This window comes from Dromiciops gliroides, chromosome 2 (genome assembly GCF_019393635.1).
Source record: "Dromiciops gliroides isolate mDroGli1 chromosome 2, mDroGli1.pri, whole genome shotgun sequence".
Taxonomy (NCBI): Eukaryota; Metazoa; Chordata; class Mammalia; order Microbiotheria; family Microbiotheriidae; genus Dromiciops; species Dromiciops gliroides.
In genome coordinates, this window is record NC_057862.1 from 164312344 (window position 1) to 164331927 (window position 19584).

At 37.4% G+C, this 19584-nt stretch overlaps 1 protein-coding gene across 2 annotated transcripts in view; it reads right to left on the reverse strand.

Annotated features, from left to right (window-relative positions):
* Positions 1 to 9554, reverse strand: part of UNC13C (unc-13 homolog C) — a 716794-nt gene extending 707240 nt beyond the window's left edge. For both annotated transcript variants that reach the window (XM_043984190.1, XM_043984189.1), the window contains exon 1: positions 8853 to 9554. The gene's annotated coding sequence lies outside the window, so the exon portion shown is untranslated. The remainder of the gene's footprint in view (positions 1 to 8852) is intronic.
* Positions 9555 to 19584: the final 10030 nt, after the last annotated feature.

Here is a 19584-nt window from a genome sequence, read left to right on the forward strand (position 1 = left end):
GGACAGACAATAACTAGGCAGCTTGCACTGTACCAAGTGTATTAACACTATAGCTTTTTTCCTAGAGTCACAGAATTATAGAATTGAGACAGACTTTGCAAATCACCTAGTCCAATTGCAACTCAAATAATTTATCTTATCGACAACAGCCCCGAGTGATCAACCAACCTCTGCTTAAATATATTCCATGACAAGGAACTTACTTCCCCCGAGATAGCTTCTTTGCTCCTGTTTTGGGCAGTTGCTACTGCTAGCAAGTTTTTCTTTATGTCAACCGTAAATCAGCCCTCATTATAAAATCCAGAAAGATCTTAGTTCTACCTTGTGAGGCAGTGTCCTCATCTTTCTTCATTTCTCTACCATTTGACAATGTTGATTACCCACTCCTGAATATACTCATTCCTTGACTTCAGAAACACATTGAAATGGGTTACTGTCATCTCTTATCATTCCTAGTTACCCAGTAAATTGAGCACTGGGACAGGAGTCAGGGAGACCAAGTTCAAATCTAGTCACTGACTTTTACTAGCTTTGTGACTGGGCAAATCATTTAACTTCTGTATGCCTCAGTTTCCTCAATTATAAAATGAGGATAATAATAGCATTTACCTCCCAGAGTTGTTTTATGGGGATCACATTAGAAAATATTTATAAAGTGCTTAGCACAGTGCCTGGCACATAGTAGGTATTTCATAAATCTTTCCTTCCTTTCTTGTTTTGTTGATTTTTTGTTTTTGTTTTTGGGTGGGTTTTTTTTTTTTTTTTGCAGGGCAATGCCCAGCGTCACACAGCTAGTAAGTGTCAAGTGTCTGAAGTGAGATTTGAACTCAGGTCCTCCTGAATCAGGGCAAGTGCTTTATCCACTGTGCCACCTAGCTGCCCCCTATTACATTGGTTATTCATCCTCTTCCCAAACTATTAACATGTCTGTTTCCCAAGAATCTCTCTTTGATTTTTTATAATGTATTTTTTTTTTTGCGGGGCAATGGGGGTTAAGTGACTTGCCTAGGGTCACACAACTAGTAAGTGTCAAGTGTCTGAGGCCAGATTTGAACTCAGGTACTCCTGAATCCAGGGCCGGTGCTTTATCCACTGCACCACCTAGCTGCCCCCTATAATGTATTTTTTCTTGTTGTTTTTTGTTTTGTTTTGTTTTTTAGGGCAATGAGGGTTAAGTGACTTGCCCAGGGTCACACAGCTAGTAAGTGTGAAGTGTCTGAGGCCAGATTTGAACTCAGGTCCTCCTGAATCCAGGGCCGGTGCTTTACCACTGCACCATCTAGCTGCCCCTTATAATGTATTTTTAATGTGTCTATTTTCCAAGAATTTCTCTCATTTTTTTTCTTCCTTCTCTCCCCTGCTAATCTCAGTGACTGCTATAGATGCAACTGATTTCTTTAAAAATGAACAACAGATCTATATCTCTAATTGTAAATATTCCTGAATTTAAGATCTATACCTGAGATTTCCATTGTGATATCTCTACCTTTATGTTTCACCAGCACCCCAAGTGTGCCGTAGCCCCAAATGAGCTTATTATCTTTCCTGCATAGACTTAATTTCTTCCTGCCTCCACTGCTTCTGTCAGCAAACCACCATCCTCCATGGTTGGAGATGAAGTGAAAGTCAAAGATAACATCGAGGTTTTTAATCAACTATCAAGTCCTGCTGATTGTTATCAGAGGATTTTCATAGCCGTTCTCTCCTCATGATCTCCTTGAGCCTAGCTTCTTAAACTGTGGGTCACCACCCCATATGTGATTACGTAACTGACATCTGGGGTACATGGAAAATTTGGCAAGAGGAAAAGGTTATATATACCAATTTCATATACCTATAAACCTAGGATTGAGGAAAAATGTCTTCGGCAAAAAGGGGTCACAAGTAGAAAAAGTTTAAGAAGCCCAGTCCTAGAGTATTCTAAATGATTCCCAAAAGACTTTCCATTGCCATTCTTTGCCCCTGGATGATCAGTCCTTCACAGAGCAACAATACTAATGATATACATATATCTGACTTTCATTTAGCTGCTCAGAATTCTCTGATAGTTTCCTATAACTTTGACCCAATAGAGTTCAGTTTTCTTAGCCTGGCTCTCAAGGTTTCCCATAATCTGACACTATTCTACCTTTTTAAAAATTTTGCTTTATACCACTTCCCTCCATGAACTTTATGTTCCAGGCAAATTCCACAATTAACCTTGTGTTTACCACAATTTCACATCACTCCTAATAGCTAGGATAGCCTTCTTATCATCTGGCTGCTTATGGAATTCCTATCTGCCCTTGAAGACCTACCTCAAAGACGATTCAAGGAGATTTTCTATAATCTCTGTCTTCCCAACTCATTATCACCATAATCAATAATGACTTTTGTTTGTTCTCTTACTTTAATTTTACTTTTTAATATAGAAATACACTTATGTGTATTTCTATATTAAATACACTTATGTGTATTTCTATATTAGTTTTCTAAATATATGCCCTCATCATGCCATAACTGGTTCCTACACACTCAGAAAGAAAAGATCTATGGTTTTATCTGTTTTTTATGTCTCCCATGTTAAAAATATTACTTTACATGTCCTAGACATTTAATCTGTTAATGTTCATTCAATTCAATGAACATTCTAAAGTTATCAAAAAAAAAAAAAAAAGGAAGGAGATGAGAAAGACACTTTAGTAGTTTTATTAAGTCCATTGCTATTGATAACTCAGAGAATACAAGTTTAACTATATTCCTTAATATACATAAATGATAAATCAACCCCAATAGCAGACCTGAAAGGATATGGGAAGGTGACATAAAAGATACAAGAGGTCTTTATGAAGGAAGGGCAGCCAGCTCAGGATTTCTCTGCCAGGTTGAGAAGCTTGAATTTTATCTTGCACTCAATGGGGGAGCCATTGAAGGTTTCTGAGCTGATGAGTAACACAATATAATCAGTACTTTGAAAAGATTAATCTGGCAATGGCATAAAAGATGAACTGGAAAGAGAGGAGGCTAGAGCCTAAGTTGGAAATTATTACAATAGTCCAGGAAGGAGACTAATTAAATTGATCAAAGACCTTAAAGTTGGTGGCAGAAATTATAAATTAAGGAAAAGATGTAAACATATCAAAAATGACAGAATTTGATGACTTGTAGGATTTGGGGTGAGAGTGAAGGAAGTGTCAAATCTAAATCAGATTTTAAGCTTGGGATATTGAGAGAATGATGGGGCCATTAACAGGGAAGTCAGTTTGGTGAATAACACAAGAAGTTCAGTTTCAGATATGTTGACTTAGAGTTACTGACAAGCTATCCAATTAGAAATGCCATCAAAAAACTGACAGAGCTAAAGACAGAGATATTGGAGTGATCAGCCTGGGGATAATGCTTGAAGCCATTTAAGGGAATGAAAGTCTCTAAGGGAGACAGTCTATAGAGAAAAGGCTGCAAGAGTAAACCTTGGGGACTGTCTACATGTAAGATGTAGGAGGAGAAAGAAGAGCTATTGAAGGAGTCAGGGACTAAAGTTATTTTTCATTAACTGCCCAATGACTCTATATTGTTGTGGCAGGTGGCTTGAAGATAAAAATAAATTGTTCACCTACATTTACTGACGTTGTTGAACTAGAACTAAATTTTGATTTTTTTAAACTTATGGATTTTTAAACTTATTGGATTTTTTTTCTGTTTTTCAGTGAGCAACTCTTCAAAACAAAACAAAAAAGTAGTTGGCTATTCATGGAATAAATTGGGGAAGGGGAGGAATTTGTCTTCCACCCCCTCCCCAACAGATGCAAAAAAAAGTGCAGCTTCTGCCCAAGGGAACTTATTTTTGTTGCTTATTTCCTTTTATTTGACTATGATCTTGGAGGCAGGTAAGGCATCTTAGTGGTGGAGTGGGTACAGTACTGACTTGGAATCAAGAAGAGATCTTCATAAGTTCAAATCCAGCCTTAGACACTTAGCTGTGTGACACTGGGCAAGTCACTTAACCTTTTTGCCTCAGTTTCTCATCTTCAAAATAAACTAGAGAAGGAAATGGCAAACTAATCCAATATCTCTGCCAAGAAAACACCAAAATGTGGTCACGAAGAGTCAGGCATTACTGAAACAACCAAACATTGGAGGCAGGTACTGGCTGGGTATTTGTAACCTATCACCAGACAGGGTCTTTCATATAAAGACATTTTAGGAACTTTATTCAAGATAAATTTCAAGTGGAATGAATTCGATATAATCTACTTTATATCAAAAACTTTGGTATGAAAAATGTATCTTAAAGTTCATATCATACTTTAGTGGTTCAACTTTGCAACTAGGACTCAAAAGGTCAGGTTCTATGATGACCTACCTTGTGTTGACTACATATCTATTTGATGAAGAAAAAAATTGTCTTTGTGATTTTTAACAAATGCATGCTTCTAAACATCTGGAGTTTATTTTTCACTCTTTATATAGATGTTGATACTTCAAGTGGAATACTGTTTAACTTCACTAGACATTTAGCCATTAACTCACTCTCCCCTAATATAAAAGACAAATAATAATCTCAGTCCCTGATTTCACTGTTTATAGAATGCTATTTTAATTAAAAATGTGAGACTAAATCTTAAATAGAAATTAATAGTCAAAATAATGTTATAATTTGTTATTTGACAATAAGAACATTTAGAAACTAAGCATACTGTACTTCTGTCTCTGAAATTTGATGATAGTCAAGGGGAATAGAAAGGGAGGAAAAAGAAGACATAATAGAGATGTCAAAGTTTGAGGGGAAGGAAAGAAAATATGAAACAAAGGATTTAATAATGATATTTTACTTCTATTTCTAAAAAATAGAGGTTTTTAATGGTCTGTGTGAATGATAAAATGTTTGAGGCATGGTGATTATGTTTTGTCTCCTGGCCTTTAATTTCTAGAAATAAATCCTATGAATAGATATTTTATATAAAAGTATCATCTATAGTATGTGGCATAATTCCCATACCCTGAGAATAAGTATAGAGTACAAATGTGGAAGCAAAATTAATTTCTGCCTCTAGGGGGCACTACTATTTTTTTAAATAGAAAGACTTTGCTTATGGGCTTTTTGTTGAATTTTGATGTAATGGTTGGCAAAAATATCCCTCTCCTCTTGAATAAGATTTAAAGCACAAAGCAGAGTGGGCATATAGGCAGTAGTATCCATTTATTGCCATACATATTATATATTTGATCCAAGTTGTTGGATTTTAAGAAAAAATTGGAAACCATATTGTCCTGGTTCTTGACCTTGTCTAAGGTCCTACTGACCTTGAGATCCATAAGGAGTTTATAACTTCATGGCTCAAATTTAAATCATTTTAAAACTAAGTTAAATTAGTAAGCTTGTAATTTCATTTTATAGTCTTAACTACATTTTAAACATGTAATAAAACAAACATTAAATTTATAAGCAAATGAAGCTATACATAATACATTTGAATATCCTTAAACTGACAGAGACTTTAGATTTGCCAAGAGTACTTTCTGTTTCTAAAGAGCTGCATATATTTTGCTTTTCTAAAAGGAAAAAAAAAATTCAATTTAAAAACAAGAAAAAAATTGCAATCTTTTCCCTAATCTCAAAATTGCTGGAAATTGTACACCTCCATTAATGAGGTAGGAATGGGGGTGGGATGAGAAGGGAACTAAGGGAGACTTATAGCAGCAATACCATAGAGTAGTTGGGGATGAGAATGAGAAGTCTTGGGGAGGCAAAGGAGAGGGGGTAGAAGGGGGGGGCCTTAAAGCATAGTTGGCTATGCTATATATAGGGTCAGCTAGGTGGTACAGTGCATAAAGCACTGATCTTATAGACAAGAAAACCTGAGTTCCAATCCAACTTCAAACACTTACTAGCTGTGTGATTCTGGGCAAGTCATTTGACCTTGGTTTGCCTCAGTTTCCTCAACAGTAAAATTAAGATAATACCACCTACCTCCTAGGGTTGTTGTGAGGTTCAAATAATATACTGATTGCAAAGCACTTAGCATGCTGCCTGGCACATAGGAAGTACTATATGTTAGCTATCATCATCCTCATCGTTACTATTAAAGATAATTGTGATTAGTGTAAAAATACTTTGAGTTATTTGAAGATGACAAGTCTTAAGTAAAAGTAAATGAGTAAATAGAATGCCAGTCTTGGAGGCAAAGACCTGGGTTTGAATTCTACCTCAAATGTATGGTCAAGGGCAAGTCATATCACTTCTGAGGGCCCCACTTTCATTATCTGCAAAATGGAGATAGATTTGCACTACCCACCTCAAAAAGTCCTTTCAGAGGAAGTACTTAGCAAACCTTCAAACACTATATAAATGTGAGTTAATATTAAAGAATGTAATTCTTTCCTTTAATCTGGGAGGATGCTAATGTGTTTTGCCTTCCATCTGTCCCGACTGCCCTGGCCAAGGTACTTAGTATGTGAGCTGAAAATCCTCAAAGTCACTATGTATTAAATATTTACTTCTATTTGGGGAAATACACTAGTAGCAATATGCTCAACATAATTAGCTTTCTCACATTTTAAGACCAACACAATTGGAAACAATTTGTACTTTGGCAGATCTGTGGGCATTCCATCTAATCATGAAGATCACAAAACTCATCCTTGTCAATGTCTTCCCATAAACTCACCACAAGGAATTACATTATATGGGGTGGGGATATTTTCCTCTATATCTCTTGACACTGAATATATATATAAGTCCTTTTACCTAAGATAGTCCCCAATTCAACTTATAAAGATTATTCTTATGATCATATTTCCTAAATTAGGGCAGAATTTGACCACAGGAACTAGCCACCAATGGTTCTAAGGACTAAGGTTCTAATGGTTCTAAGGACTAATGGTTCTAAGGTTCAAGAGCTAAGGATAGGGGTAGGAATAATAAAATTATAGAAAGACAGACAGACACACATGTGCACACACACAGACACTCACACACAGACACCAATCTACCTTAATCCTTTCCATCAGTTGGAATCCACTGCCCTTCTAGTTTGGAAAAAAAAACAACAGGAAGACAGAGAAACACCACTTTCAATATTTAGACATTTTAGACTAATTTAATTGAGGGGGATGTGGAAGGGAGAAATACAAAATGCAAACATCCTTTGTCTTACACTCTGTGGGCATACATATTCTTTCTCATATCCTCAACCCCCAAAACAACACTGAATAAAAATACCTTTCCTCATCTGCCAATCAATCTAACTCTTTATGGGTACTTTCCCAAGGAGCCTAGCATTTCCTGAACTAGATGCTCAATTCTTGTCATTAGAATGATTGTCAGAAGCTCTGATTTCATCATTTTGTCATGCAATCCACTTAGTGTTAAAAAAAAAAAAACCCTCTGGCATTTGGTAAATATCAGTGTTTTGTTTTACTTTACCCCAAGTGGGGAAGTAATTTGGTTTGCATAAACAACAATGAAGACTACAAAAGGTTCTATCATTTCTTTTTTTTTTTTTAGTTTTAGGGGAAAAAATATCTGAGCTACTTGGATTTTCCATTCATGGGAAACTGTGACTAAGAATAATGGAACTTAGTAATTCAGTTTCTTTAGCTCTACTATTAACTCTTGATTCTACTAAATCTTGGTTAAGAACATGAGTATTCTTTCCCTGTTAGATCCATGTGCTCTTGAAAAAAAAATTATAAAATTGAGCAAACTTTCATGTGTTTTCATTATTTCCCACCTCATTCCCAAATATATGTATCAACAACTAAATTCTAGAAAGATTTTATGAGATTGCTCATTGTATAGTTTTATGTCTATCACAGGATTTTTGCATCCAATTTGACAGGTTAAAAACTCTGGATTCAAAAGCCCACACCAAATTTACTTTTCAATCAAAAGTGACATCTTGAAATTCTTAGCATTTCAACACTGTGTATCTCAAAAAAAAAAAAACTCACTTTGGCATACACCGTGTTACCTAGTTTTTCTTAAAAAAGAAAGAAAGAAAGCATAACTTTAAGCTTTAACCCTAGAACCTAAGGGTGAAATACTACCACGATTGTTCATATGTGTGTGTGTGTGTGTGTGTGTGTGTGTGTGTGTGTGTGTGTGTGTGTTCCCAATATATAGCTGACCCAGCTGCAGAAGTTAATGGTAACTCCTACTGCTGGAACATGGACCTTGGTTGTTTTTGTTTTGGGTCTGGGTTTGTTTTGAAGGGTTTTTTTTTCCGTATTTTTTTTTAAAAGATAGCTTTCTTGAATATCTTGATCTAGTTGTGAAATACATCTTTTAAAAATGTACTTGAAACAGGCTGCTTCCTGAAAACAAAGCTGCAGAGTGTTCATCTTGGACAATTAATCAAAACCTAGAAATGCAGAACCAGCTGCAAAAGCTTCATTTGTTACTGATGCTTTTGTGAACTAGGAACTGGGGTGACGTGACCCAACCCAATGACATCCTCTTGCTTTGCTAATCCGGACTTAGCAGCCCACTGACTTTGATTTTTCTGCTTTCCTCTAATTTTTTTAAGTGTCTCACAGCTAAAACGTGGTTCAGTCATCATAGTAATGCCCATAATAGCCTCTACCCCCCACTCCCACCCACCCAAAAAAACTACTGGTTCCTATGCAGCTATTCTACGGAAAGTTGAGGGAAAAGGAAACAACGTTAGAAGGGTAGATGAGTGAGGGACCTTTGAAATGAAGCCTGATTCACAAGTAAGCAAACCAGCCACAGCAATCAACTGAATGACAGCGTTAGGAAGGGAAGCATCTGCAAATGCATGCCTTACAGAAGGGAGCACATCAAAGTACAAATAAAAACAAACAAATACAAGCAAAGGAGGTAGAGTGGATCGGAGGAGAAGAGTACGTACCTGAGAGATTCTTCTGTTCAAAAAAAAAAAGGTATATACCAGAAGAGAGTATCCCCTCCTCTCTCCTTTGCAGGGGAATCACTCACAACCCTGCTCTTGTTTCTCCTTGTCTTTACTTAGCGACAAAGGCTAGTACCAAGCAAGAAGCTTGCTCCCCAGTGATTCCCCTCAAGTGCAATCAGGCATGCTGTTAGTCTGCAAGGGTATCTGTTCTTGTCGATTCGATCGTGCTCGGAGGCAGCATCCAATTCAATTTCACAACTTAGCTGCTGGCCCCAAACTGCCTTTGGCTCCTATTGCCGACTCCCACTAGCAGCTCCTTTCTCCTCCCTTGCTCCAGGAGGGCAAGATGGGGAGCCCATCCGCGCCTCTGCTCGGGAGGAGACACCACCACCCTGCCACATCAACAACTGAGTAGCAGAAGGCTCTTGGTGCGCTGTGGGCTGGCAACTTCACACATCACTGTTCCCCCGCCACTGCTTCTGAATGCAGCACTGACTGCATTCGCCCTAGCCCTCCTCTGGAAAGCTAACAGCGCGGCAGTGGTGGCTGCTGCTGCTGCTGCTTCTGCTGCTGCTACTGCTGCTGCTGCACACACAGACCCAGGGAGAGAGACTAAGAAATTTAAAAAAAAAAAAAGTCCTTCTCTCTGTGTGATTATCACAAGTGATGCAGGTACCAAGCTTTGGCAGGTGTTATCCTTGGTCACCATGCAGATAACTTGGCGGGGGCGAGGAAGAACATAGCTTCGCATCTGAGGTGGGAAGATCCGTTGCTAGGGCCACTGGTAACCTAACCTTTCTGTCCCATAACCCCAATGGTGGCAGTGGTCTCTACCGGTTTCTACTTAGTCGCATCAGCAGTTGGTCATTTCGGTAATGGGGCTGGTGGATAATTTAATGATCACCGTTCTGAATTTAACGGGGCTTTCATTTCACCGGGGGAGGAGGGGGGGAAGTACAATGCATTTAAATGAGGTACATTTTCCAATTATTGTCCCTGAGAAGCAGCTGATAACACTGAGGGTCTGGGAAAGGAGGTACTGAAGTCCCATCCCTAGGGATCTTGCTGGTACATATTCTAAGGGACCCTTTCATCATGTTTTCCAGACTACTAAGTTTAAAAATTACCCAAGCAAATGGGGAAACGAATAGGAAACATGTATTTTAAACTACGAATCCGTGCCAAAACTTAGGAATTCTGTGATTTCTTCCTCAAGTCAAAAAAAAAAAGAAGGAAAAGAGAAGAGAAGAGAAGAGAAGAGAAGAGAAGAGAAGAGAAGAGAAGAGAAGAGAAGAGAAGAGAAGAGAAGAGAAGAGAAGAGAAGAGAAGAGAAGAGAAGAGAAGAGAAGAGAAGAAAAGAAAAGAAAAGAAAAGAAAAGAAAAGAGAAGAAAAGAGAAGAAAAGAAAAGAAAAGAAAAGAAAAGAAAAAGAAGTTCTCACATGACACTAGCATTGTTCCCCTTCCCAGCCCCACTCATATCTGGCCAGGAAAAGTCATCCATCTCTCCCACCTTACAACAACAAAACATATTACCCAGACTTCTTCCCCATTCAGTCAAAGCAAAAACAATATATTAGTTTTTATAATAGAGCTTAAAGTCTCTCTGGTACACATTTAAACCCTGGCTCTAGTCTAAAGGGTTGGGTGTGGGGGTGGAGAAAAATACTATATTTCTCAGTGTTTGGGAAATCTAACCATACTTCAGGGTACAGAAATCCAACTAAGTATCAGACAATAGCGAGAATATTCAAAGATAAATAAATCTCTCCTTCCGGGGTTAAAATAAACTCCATTTCACCTATTTCACATAAATCATTAGACTTTTAGTGGAATTACTTTTGTATTTCCCTTGAAAAGAGCAATTACCCAAAGAGTATTCATTATGTAATCAAACCAAGGTGTTGCTAGCTAACTTTTGATAGGTCGATCATGTCATAGGTTTGTTGTGGGTGTGTGGTTTTTTTTTCCAACTCACAGTAATCCATAAGCCAAACTGTGCAAACTATATGTCAAAAATTAGAGAGAGAGAGAGAGAGAGAGAGAGAGAGAGAGAGAGAGAGAGAGAGAGAGAGAAACCTTTAACAGTTAAAAACAAAATCTCCTAAATTGAGATCGATTTAAATGCCAGGTAGCCCTACCCAATCTTGTTCTCAGCAGCACCTAAACCCAACAGCAGCAGAACCTACCTTGGCCTGCTACTTAAGCAATTGCTAATGTGCTAAAGCAGCTCCTTATGGTCTAACAAGCAGCAACAGGGGGTCAGAATTTGAACTGGTGTGTTCTCCACTTCTGGCAGCCACTTAAGCAGAATACTAGGGGAACCTCTGCTGCCCCTTGGCTGTGGCTGCTGGGAGCAGCAGCACAATCACAACAGCAGGAAGATGGTGGACCTATTAGATCTATTCAAACCTCAACTTTTGGAAATAAAAAATTATGGTCAACTTCCATATAACCAAATTGGCTTCTATCTTTAAGTATATAGGGTGTTCTAAAATCTTCAGTATTAAGCTAAGGGACAGCTGAGTGGGGCAATAGATAGAATGCCAGGCCCAGAGTTGGGAAAAACTCATCTTCCTGTGTCCAAATCCCACCTCAGACACTTACTAGCTCTGTGACCCTGGACAAATCACTTAACCCCGTTTGCCTCAGTTTCCTCATCTGTGAGGTGAGTTGGAGAAGGAAATGGCAAACCACTCCACTATCTTTGCCTAGAAAACCCCAAATGAGGTCACAAAGAGTTGGAAAAAACAAAGAGCTAACAAATCTTAAATGTTTTAATAGTTTTAAATAATATCACTTAATATATTACAAATTTAAATAAATTTGATAATCATTTAAACTACTAAAGCTTAAAAGTGCACGAAGACTTTTGGAACACCCAGTATCATTAATGAAAGAGAGCCCTTTCAATAAACACTGTACCTGACATGGTACAGTAGAAAGAGTGCTAAATTTAGAACCAAGGACATGAGTCAAATCCCCCCTATGAGTCTTATTACTTTATGTGACCTGAGGCAAGTCATTTATATTTTCTAAGTTTCAGTTTCCTCATTTCTAAATGAGGGGGTTGGACTACAAGGCCTTTGAGATGGTCCCTTCTAGATCTACATAGATGATACTGTAAAATTATGAATGTAGACAAAGGGCAGATGTGTTATCTGGCCACAACATAGCTCTGGATATCAGTAACACTTTGCCCCCAAGTATTTAGATGGATTCCATGAATGTATCAATGTGCTTATTCCCTCCATTGATGCAGGTCACAACCTCCATGTCATTTCATTGTGAATGGGTTTTGGTCCACACGTTTTTTGGTAACCTTCATTAAACTAATAATTAGATGCCTCAAAAGGTCATAGAAGTGACTATGGGCTCTTGGAAATAATTCCAAAAGACTACAAAGAATACAAGCTCTGAAGATCGTAGATAAAAGCTATAAAGGATTCAGGTAAAATCCTTTTGATGGATGGACTACATATGTTGTCCAAGCACCAGCCCAGATAAATTCAGGAAGGTTCATGACCATGATGTGAGAGGTGATGAATGGCTTGGCCACAGCAACTCACAGAGGCCATCCAAGTTATCTGTACTATTGTTGTCATTTGCATAGGAGTTGGGGATTGGGAGATGTTATTATACCTATAAAATTACTTATCTTCAAATTATTGAAGAAATCTTTATGTACATCCTTCATAGATACATTCAATTAGATATCTTAATATGTATAGGATGGAAACACCTCCAGTAGGTCTTTAATCAATATTTTTCAAATTTGATTTATTCATTTTTCTGTCCAGACTTGTAATTTAATCAATTTAGATAGCTCTTATTCTGGAAAATCCCCATACTAATACTTATTGGCAATTCATAATTAAAATATAGTTTTCGATCAGTTCTTAATCTTTTTTTTTTTTTGCATTATGGACACCTCTGGCAGTCTGGTAAAGCCTTTCTGAGAATAATGTTTTTAAATGCATAAAGATATATAGGATTCAAAATGAAACCAATGAGTCTTAGAAATTAAAGATGTATTTTTTTCTATTGAAGTTCACAGATGTCCCTGAAATCAATTCATGGGTTCCTCAGGGGTCCACCAACCTTCAGATTTACCTGGGGCAGTGAGAGATTAAGTGACTTGCTTATGGTCCCAGAGCTAGCATGTTAGAGACTGGACCTAAATCCAAGTCTTCTGTGCTCTAAGGCTGGCCCTCTTATTTCCTAAACCATCCTACCTCTTTATTAATTTGCTACCTCAGGATTTAGTTCATATAACCTACGATGGAAATGCAAAACAAATCAACAAAGATAACAAGATCCTTTCATAAGCAGACCCTATGACTTACACATGACTATGAGGCTGAAGATCTGAAATCCAAGAGAATATAATGATCAAGTTCCAATTGTGATACAAAGGGTTATCAAAAAAAAGTTTAAATTTCCCCACATTGGGAAATAAACACAAAGAGACCTAGGAAGTAAATTCTTCAAAAACAATTTCTGTATTTTAATAAAGGGACTTTTTGGTTTTGCTAATAAAACTTCTGGTAATAACCACCAACATATTTCACAATGGAAGTTATTTACTTCTCAAAAAAGTACTGAAACTGTTAGTGCTAAATAACATCTGATTGTTAATAAAACATGTCACTGACAGAAAGAAGAAATTTTGCCTACTTACCTATAGTCATTAAAATTCCCCAAAGGACTTGGTTTTGTGGAGAAGAATTTATCTGGTGAAAATCTGATTTGAATCCTATGGCTACACACAGTCATAAGTAGTAGAACATCTACAATTACTGTAAATTTGTATCAACTATTGATACCCTTCAGTTTGGGCCTGCTATTTCATAAATCTTTTAATGGGGAGTTTTGTAACGAGCTTTACAAAAACTTTGATTCATTTTATTAGTTATCATGTATCTGAAAAGCAGGGATATCTGCTTGCTTCCCATTCATAGCATAGCACTGAAGAGAAAGTGGATGTTAATAATTGCTTATTGATTAATTGATTGATACTGGTAAATTCTGACATTTATTTTCCCCTCTCTGGATGACACCACTAACTTTCTCTGGAGTACCAAAGACAATGTTGTGCCGCCTCATTTGCATGCTCCCCAATGCCCACTAACCCGCACCATCAGCTTGATCCCTCTACTTGCTAGACTTTCTTCCATTTTAAATTATGTGCATACTGACTTATCTGTAAACATTTTCAATCAACCCAAGAAAATGCAAACATCCTTAAAGGCAGGATTATTTTTTTTCATTTGTCTATGTTTAGATTAGATTGGATGTGTTCTGGCCCAATTATAGTTTGGATAAAAGAATACCAAGGTTTCTCAGAGATGTCATTTTATTAGTTGATGAGTTGGGACTGGTCCAAAGAATATCATGTCAAAGTAATCTTTGTAGCAGAATCCAACAACTAGTTTTAAGAAATAAAAGTTCAAGGGGCGGCTAGGTGGCGAAGTGGATAAGACACCAGCCTTGGATTCAGGAGGACCTGAGTTCAAACCCAGCCTCAGACACTTACTAGCTGTGTGACCCTGGGCAAGTCACTTAACCCCCATTGCCCTGGAAAAAAAAAAAGAAAAAGAAGAAATAAAAGTTCAGAAAAGTGGATATAGCAAACTTTTGCAAATTTAAATCTCATTTTGAAGCACTCCAGGTCCTATTCCAAGGAACCCATCACCCACCCAGATCATTAACTGTATGTGTTTCCATGAAAAAATGTAATGGAGGAATGACATATCAAGATAATTGAGGTAAAAATTATGACTTCACCTAAAATAGCCAGCTATTTGTCTAGCTCTGTGTAAACAGATACCCAAGGGGGACAAATGTCAGGGAATAAACCATATGGTACAGCTTGAAAAAGCTTGCCTGATGCATTTCTATAATAAATAATACCTTTAAGCTGGTTTCAAAGCAAATGCTTGTGATGAAATTGTAGGTCAACATTTTTACTGTTACATGTGAGTTTTCAAAGACAGAAAATTAGGACCATTCAATCTAAATTCATCTCTGGATTATGAGCTGTCAGGGTCTTAATGCCAAATAGTTGAAATGCAACATAGTCATTGTCATGCAGAAGATGGGTGGACCTGGAATCAGGAGACATCTGTGTTCGAATACTGCCTTTGACACTTAGTATTGAGTAAACATGGGCAATTTGCTTGACATCTCTGAACCTGTTTCCTGATTGTAAAACGTGTAGCCCATCTCACGGGGTTATTGTGAGGCTCAAATGAAATTACGTAAATAATTATGTCAATATCATGCCACCCTTTCACTCAACCTCAAAAGTCATAATCTGAAATGATCCTGATACATGAAGCTTTATGTCACTTAAGGCATTTAGCAACAAAATTTGAATCACATAAACATAAATGTATCATGTATATGATCATCTGCTTGGAGAACATAAACAGGGAGTTTGAGAGAAAGACCAAAGTCACTGGCTCAGTCCCTATGTGAATGAAAGAGTTTTCATAGGTACATGGTCAGAGCTGATACCCTTCATTTGGGGCTATTTCATAAATCTTTTTTTTCTTTTTTGCAGGATAATAAAGGTTAAGTAACTTGTCCAGGGTCACATAGCTAGTAAGTGTCAAGTGTCTGAAGTTGGATTTGAACTCAGGTGCTCCTGAATCCAGGGCCAGTGCTTTATCCACTGTGCCACCTAGCTGCCCCCTCATAAACCTTTTAACATTTGTTCCCATGAGGGATCCTACAAAAAAAGAATAAGGATGAATACAAGAAAATCTATCACTGCTACTGCAGAAACTCAAAAAAAAAAATACATATACCTTAATCATACTGGATTCTGTAATATCTTTAGGTGCAGGATTTAATCCTGAGTGTGAATCCTTCCTCAGACTCTAATTGTGTGGCCTATGACAAGGCCCTTTATCTCTTTCACTTGTAAAAAGGAGATAACACTCACATCAAAATATTGTTGTAATTATTAAATGAAATAACATATGTAAAGTTCTTAACCCTTAACTCCATATACAGGAGGTCCCCTATATCGTAGTGCAATTTTATACTATCAAAACTTAAAACTGCATTAAGACCTTAGGGACACCTTGTATAAATGCTTGCAATTATTATTTTTAAGATGCTAAAGGAAGAAGGTTGCCATGGTTGTGAATGCTCACCAAAAGCAACAGCAAAAATATTTTTACCTTTCTTTTTTATCTTATTCACTTAATAGCATTTTATTTTTCCCCAATCACATGTAATTTTCAACATTCATTTTTGTAAGATTTTGAGTTCCAAATTTTTCTCCCTTTCTTCCTTCCCTCCCTAAGAGGGTAAGCAATCTGATAGAGGTTATACAATACAATCCTGTTAAACATTTTTCCACATTAGTCATGCTGTGAAAAAATAATCACAACAGGAGCAGCTAGGTGGCGCAGTGGATAGAGCACTGGCCCTGGAGTCAGGAGGACCTGAGTTCAAATTTGACCTCAGATGCTTGACACTTACCAGCTGTGTGACACTGGGCAAGTCACTTAACACCAATTGCCTCACAAAAAAAAAAAAATCATCAGAACAAAAGGGAAAACCATGAGAAAGAAAAAACAAGTGACAAGAGTATGTCTCAATCTTCATTCAGATTCTATAGTTCTTTTTCTGAATGTGAAGGGCATTTTCCATCATGGGTCCTTTAGAATTGTCTTGGATCATTGTGTTGCTGAGAAGAGCTAAGTCTATCATAGTTGATAATTACACAATGTTGCTGTTACTGTGTATATAATGTTGTCCTGTTTCTAAATACCAAATATTTTTAAAGATTATCTTCCTCAATAAGAAAAGGTGATTAAGTCAAGTGGAAGGTCACCAAGATACAGTTGGTGAACAGCATAATATTTCTATGGCTCCGTGATTTCATTAATGTGGGTCCTTGGTGCAAGAGGTACATAAAGAATCTATAGGGGGCAGCTAGGTGGTGCAGTGGATAAAACACCGGCCCTGGATTCAGGAGGACCTGAGTTCAAATTTGGCCTCAGACACTTGACATTTACTAGCTGTGTGACCCTAGGCAAGTCACTTAACCCCCTTGCCTCGCAAATGTGTGTGTGTGTGTGTGTGTGTGTGCACGCAAGGCATTAGGAATATGAAGATCAAACAAACAAATAATCAGTCCTTGTCCTCAAGGAATTTAAATTCTATTGAGAGATATAGTCTAACCCCTTCACTAATAAAGATCACAACCCTTTCATGCCTTTTTGTGCTATCTTCCTAGTCATTGTCACCAAAGAGTTCATTACTCTTCAGTGAAGCTACTGGTGAGCTTCTATGAATTCATCTAGAGAGGCCTCAGATCAGATATGCAGGCCTCTTCAGGCCCACACTGGTGATATGTTTGACTCAAAAAACACACAGTGCTACCACATCCACCATTGCATTCTGTTGCCCTTCTCATTTTCTTATAATACATTTACCTATCTGTTTTTGTTTTTTGGGTTTTTTTGCAAGGCAATGAGAGTTAAGTGACTTGCCCAGGGTCACACAGCTAGTAAGTGTCAAGTGTCTAAGGTCGGATTTGAACTCAGGTCCTTCTGAATCCAAGGTCAGTGTTTTATCCACTGCGCCATCTAGCTGCCCCTCTAATATAACATTTAGACTCAATGTTACAATCAACCTACATAGGAGATTAAAATACTGATACAATTTTAGAAAAACCTTAAGTGTAGTGGGGAAGGAAGCAATCAAGGGATTCCTGATCAATCATATCCACCAAATCCCCTTGATAAAATTATTTTAAAAGTTATAAAAAAAAAGTTATAAAAATGTGATGTAAAGTTGCACGCTTCTCAGTGTCCTAATTTGCACATTGTTGCAGCATTCCCCTTTCAGAATTTAACTTCTCCATTTGCTTATGAAAGGATTAGGAAACTAGGTTGAAAATTGTCAGAGTGCAGAATTACCCCGAGATGTGGATCTTCTTTGAAAGAGTCCAAAAGTTGGAAGAGTCAACTTTGACATAATTTGTGCTGTAGAGGGGGAGCTGCAAATAAAGGTATGCTTGTGCGCGCTCTCTCACTCTCTCTCTCTCTCTCTCTCTCTCTCTCTCTCTCTCTCTCTCTCTCTCTCTCAGGTTTAAGTGATTTGCCCAGGGTCACATAGCTAATAAATGTCAAGAGTTTGAGGCCAGATTTGAACCCTGGTCCTCCTGAATCCAGGGCTAGTGCTTATCCACTGTACCACCTAGCTGCCCCCAGTAGCATCTCTTTTTTGAAAGAATTTAGCAGTACCCTAGTCTGGGCTATCATTTAAATTAAAACCTAGAAGTGGTGGTGACTATAGCTAAGCTGTAAAATGGCATTCTGCAAATACTACAAGACCAAAGTCAAAGGGAACAGGGAAACAGTATCAATGCCTCTGTACCCCTTCAGCATCAGAAACATGAGCTACTTAACCTGACATGTGACTTAGCCACATGTGTTCCATACATGTGTACCTCTCTGCTTGTAAACTTTTATCTACTACTATTTCCATCAATACTGTGGAAATCTGTAGGAGAGCTTACCCCAAGTTTATGTGGTAGATGCTTTATTGCTACTGTTCTTACTATATCATTTTTGTAGATGCCTTTACTTTAAGCCAATTATGTACTTTGGCTAACTGGAGTTAAGCAAAACACACCAATGGGGGCTCATGAGATCGTTATAGGACTATGAGGCCACAGAATATATTTAACCTGCCATAATCATACTTCAGGGAACCTGACCTCTGAGTGTAAATTAGAGATAGGGGAAGGATATCAGAGATGGTGATACCTTAAAATGCAATGAAAGTACAACATTTGGAGAAATGTCAATGAAAACTATTGAATGCTCTTATTCCTTTTTCCTTTATTGTAAACTTAGGAAATCATTAAATATTAAAATAATGCTTTTAGTAAACATCTTCAAATTGCACAACCCACTAGATGTTTTACTACCAGAATCTTCTATCACTCACTAACCTTCTCTCAATTCACACTGTTGAGCATGAGATTATCATTTAACTAATCTGTTCAGATTTGCAAGGATAGGTTTCAACTTTTGCTTAGCATTCTACACAGTAACAGCAACATTGTGCAATGATCAACTATGATAAACTTAGCTCTTCTCAGCAACACAATGATCCAAGACAATTCTAAAGGACCCATGATGGAAAATGTTCTCCACATCCAGAGAAAGAACCATGGAGTCTGAATGAAGATTGAGGCATACTATTTTCACTTTTTGTTGCTTTTTCTTTCTCATGGTTTTTCCCTTTTGTTCTGATTTTTCTTTCACAACTTGAATAATGTGGAAAAATGTTTAACATGATTGTACTGTATAACCTATATCCAATTGCTTGTTAGCTTCTGGAGGGGAGGAAGGGAGGGTGAGAGAAAATTTTGGAACTCTAAATCTTGCAAAAATGAATGTTGAAAACTATATTTATGTGTAACTGGGGGAAATACTTCTAAGTGGAAAAATTTTTGCTTAACTAAGATACATTATATCTTTAATTTTTACACTGATTAAATAGGATCTCTACCAGACCTTTCTTGCCAAAGTATGCTGGACCACAGTAGTTAAACTCAATCATAATGTAAGACTCTTCTCTAAATCAAATGAACAGTTTTGATGAAGAAATGACTTAGAGAAGAGTCTTTTAACCAGTTTTTGGTTGTCATGGAATCCAGTGTCAGGCTGGTGAAGCCTAAGAACCCCTTTAAAAAAGAGT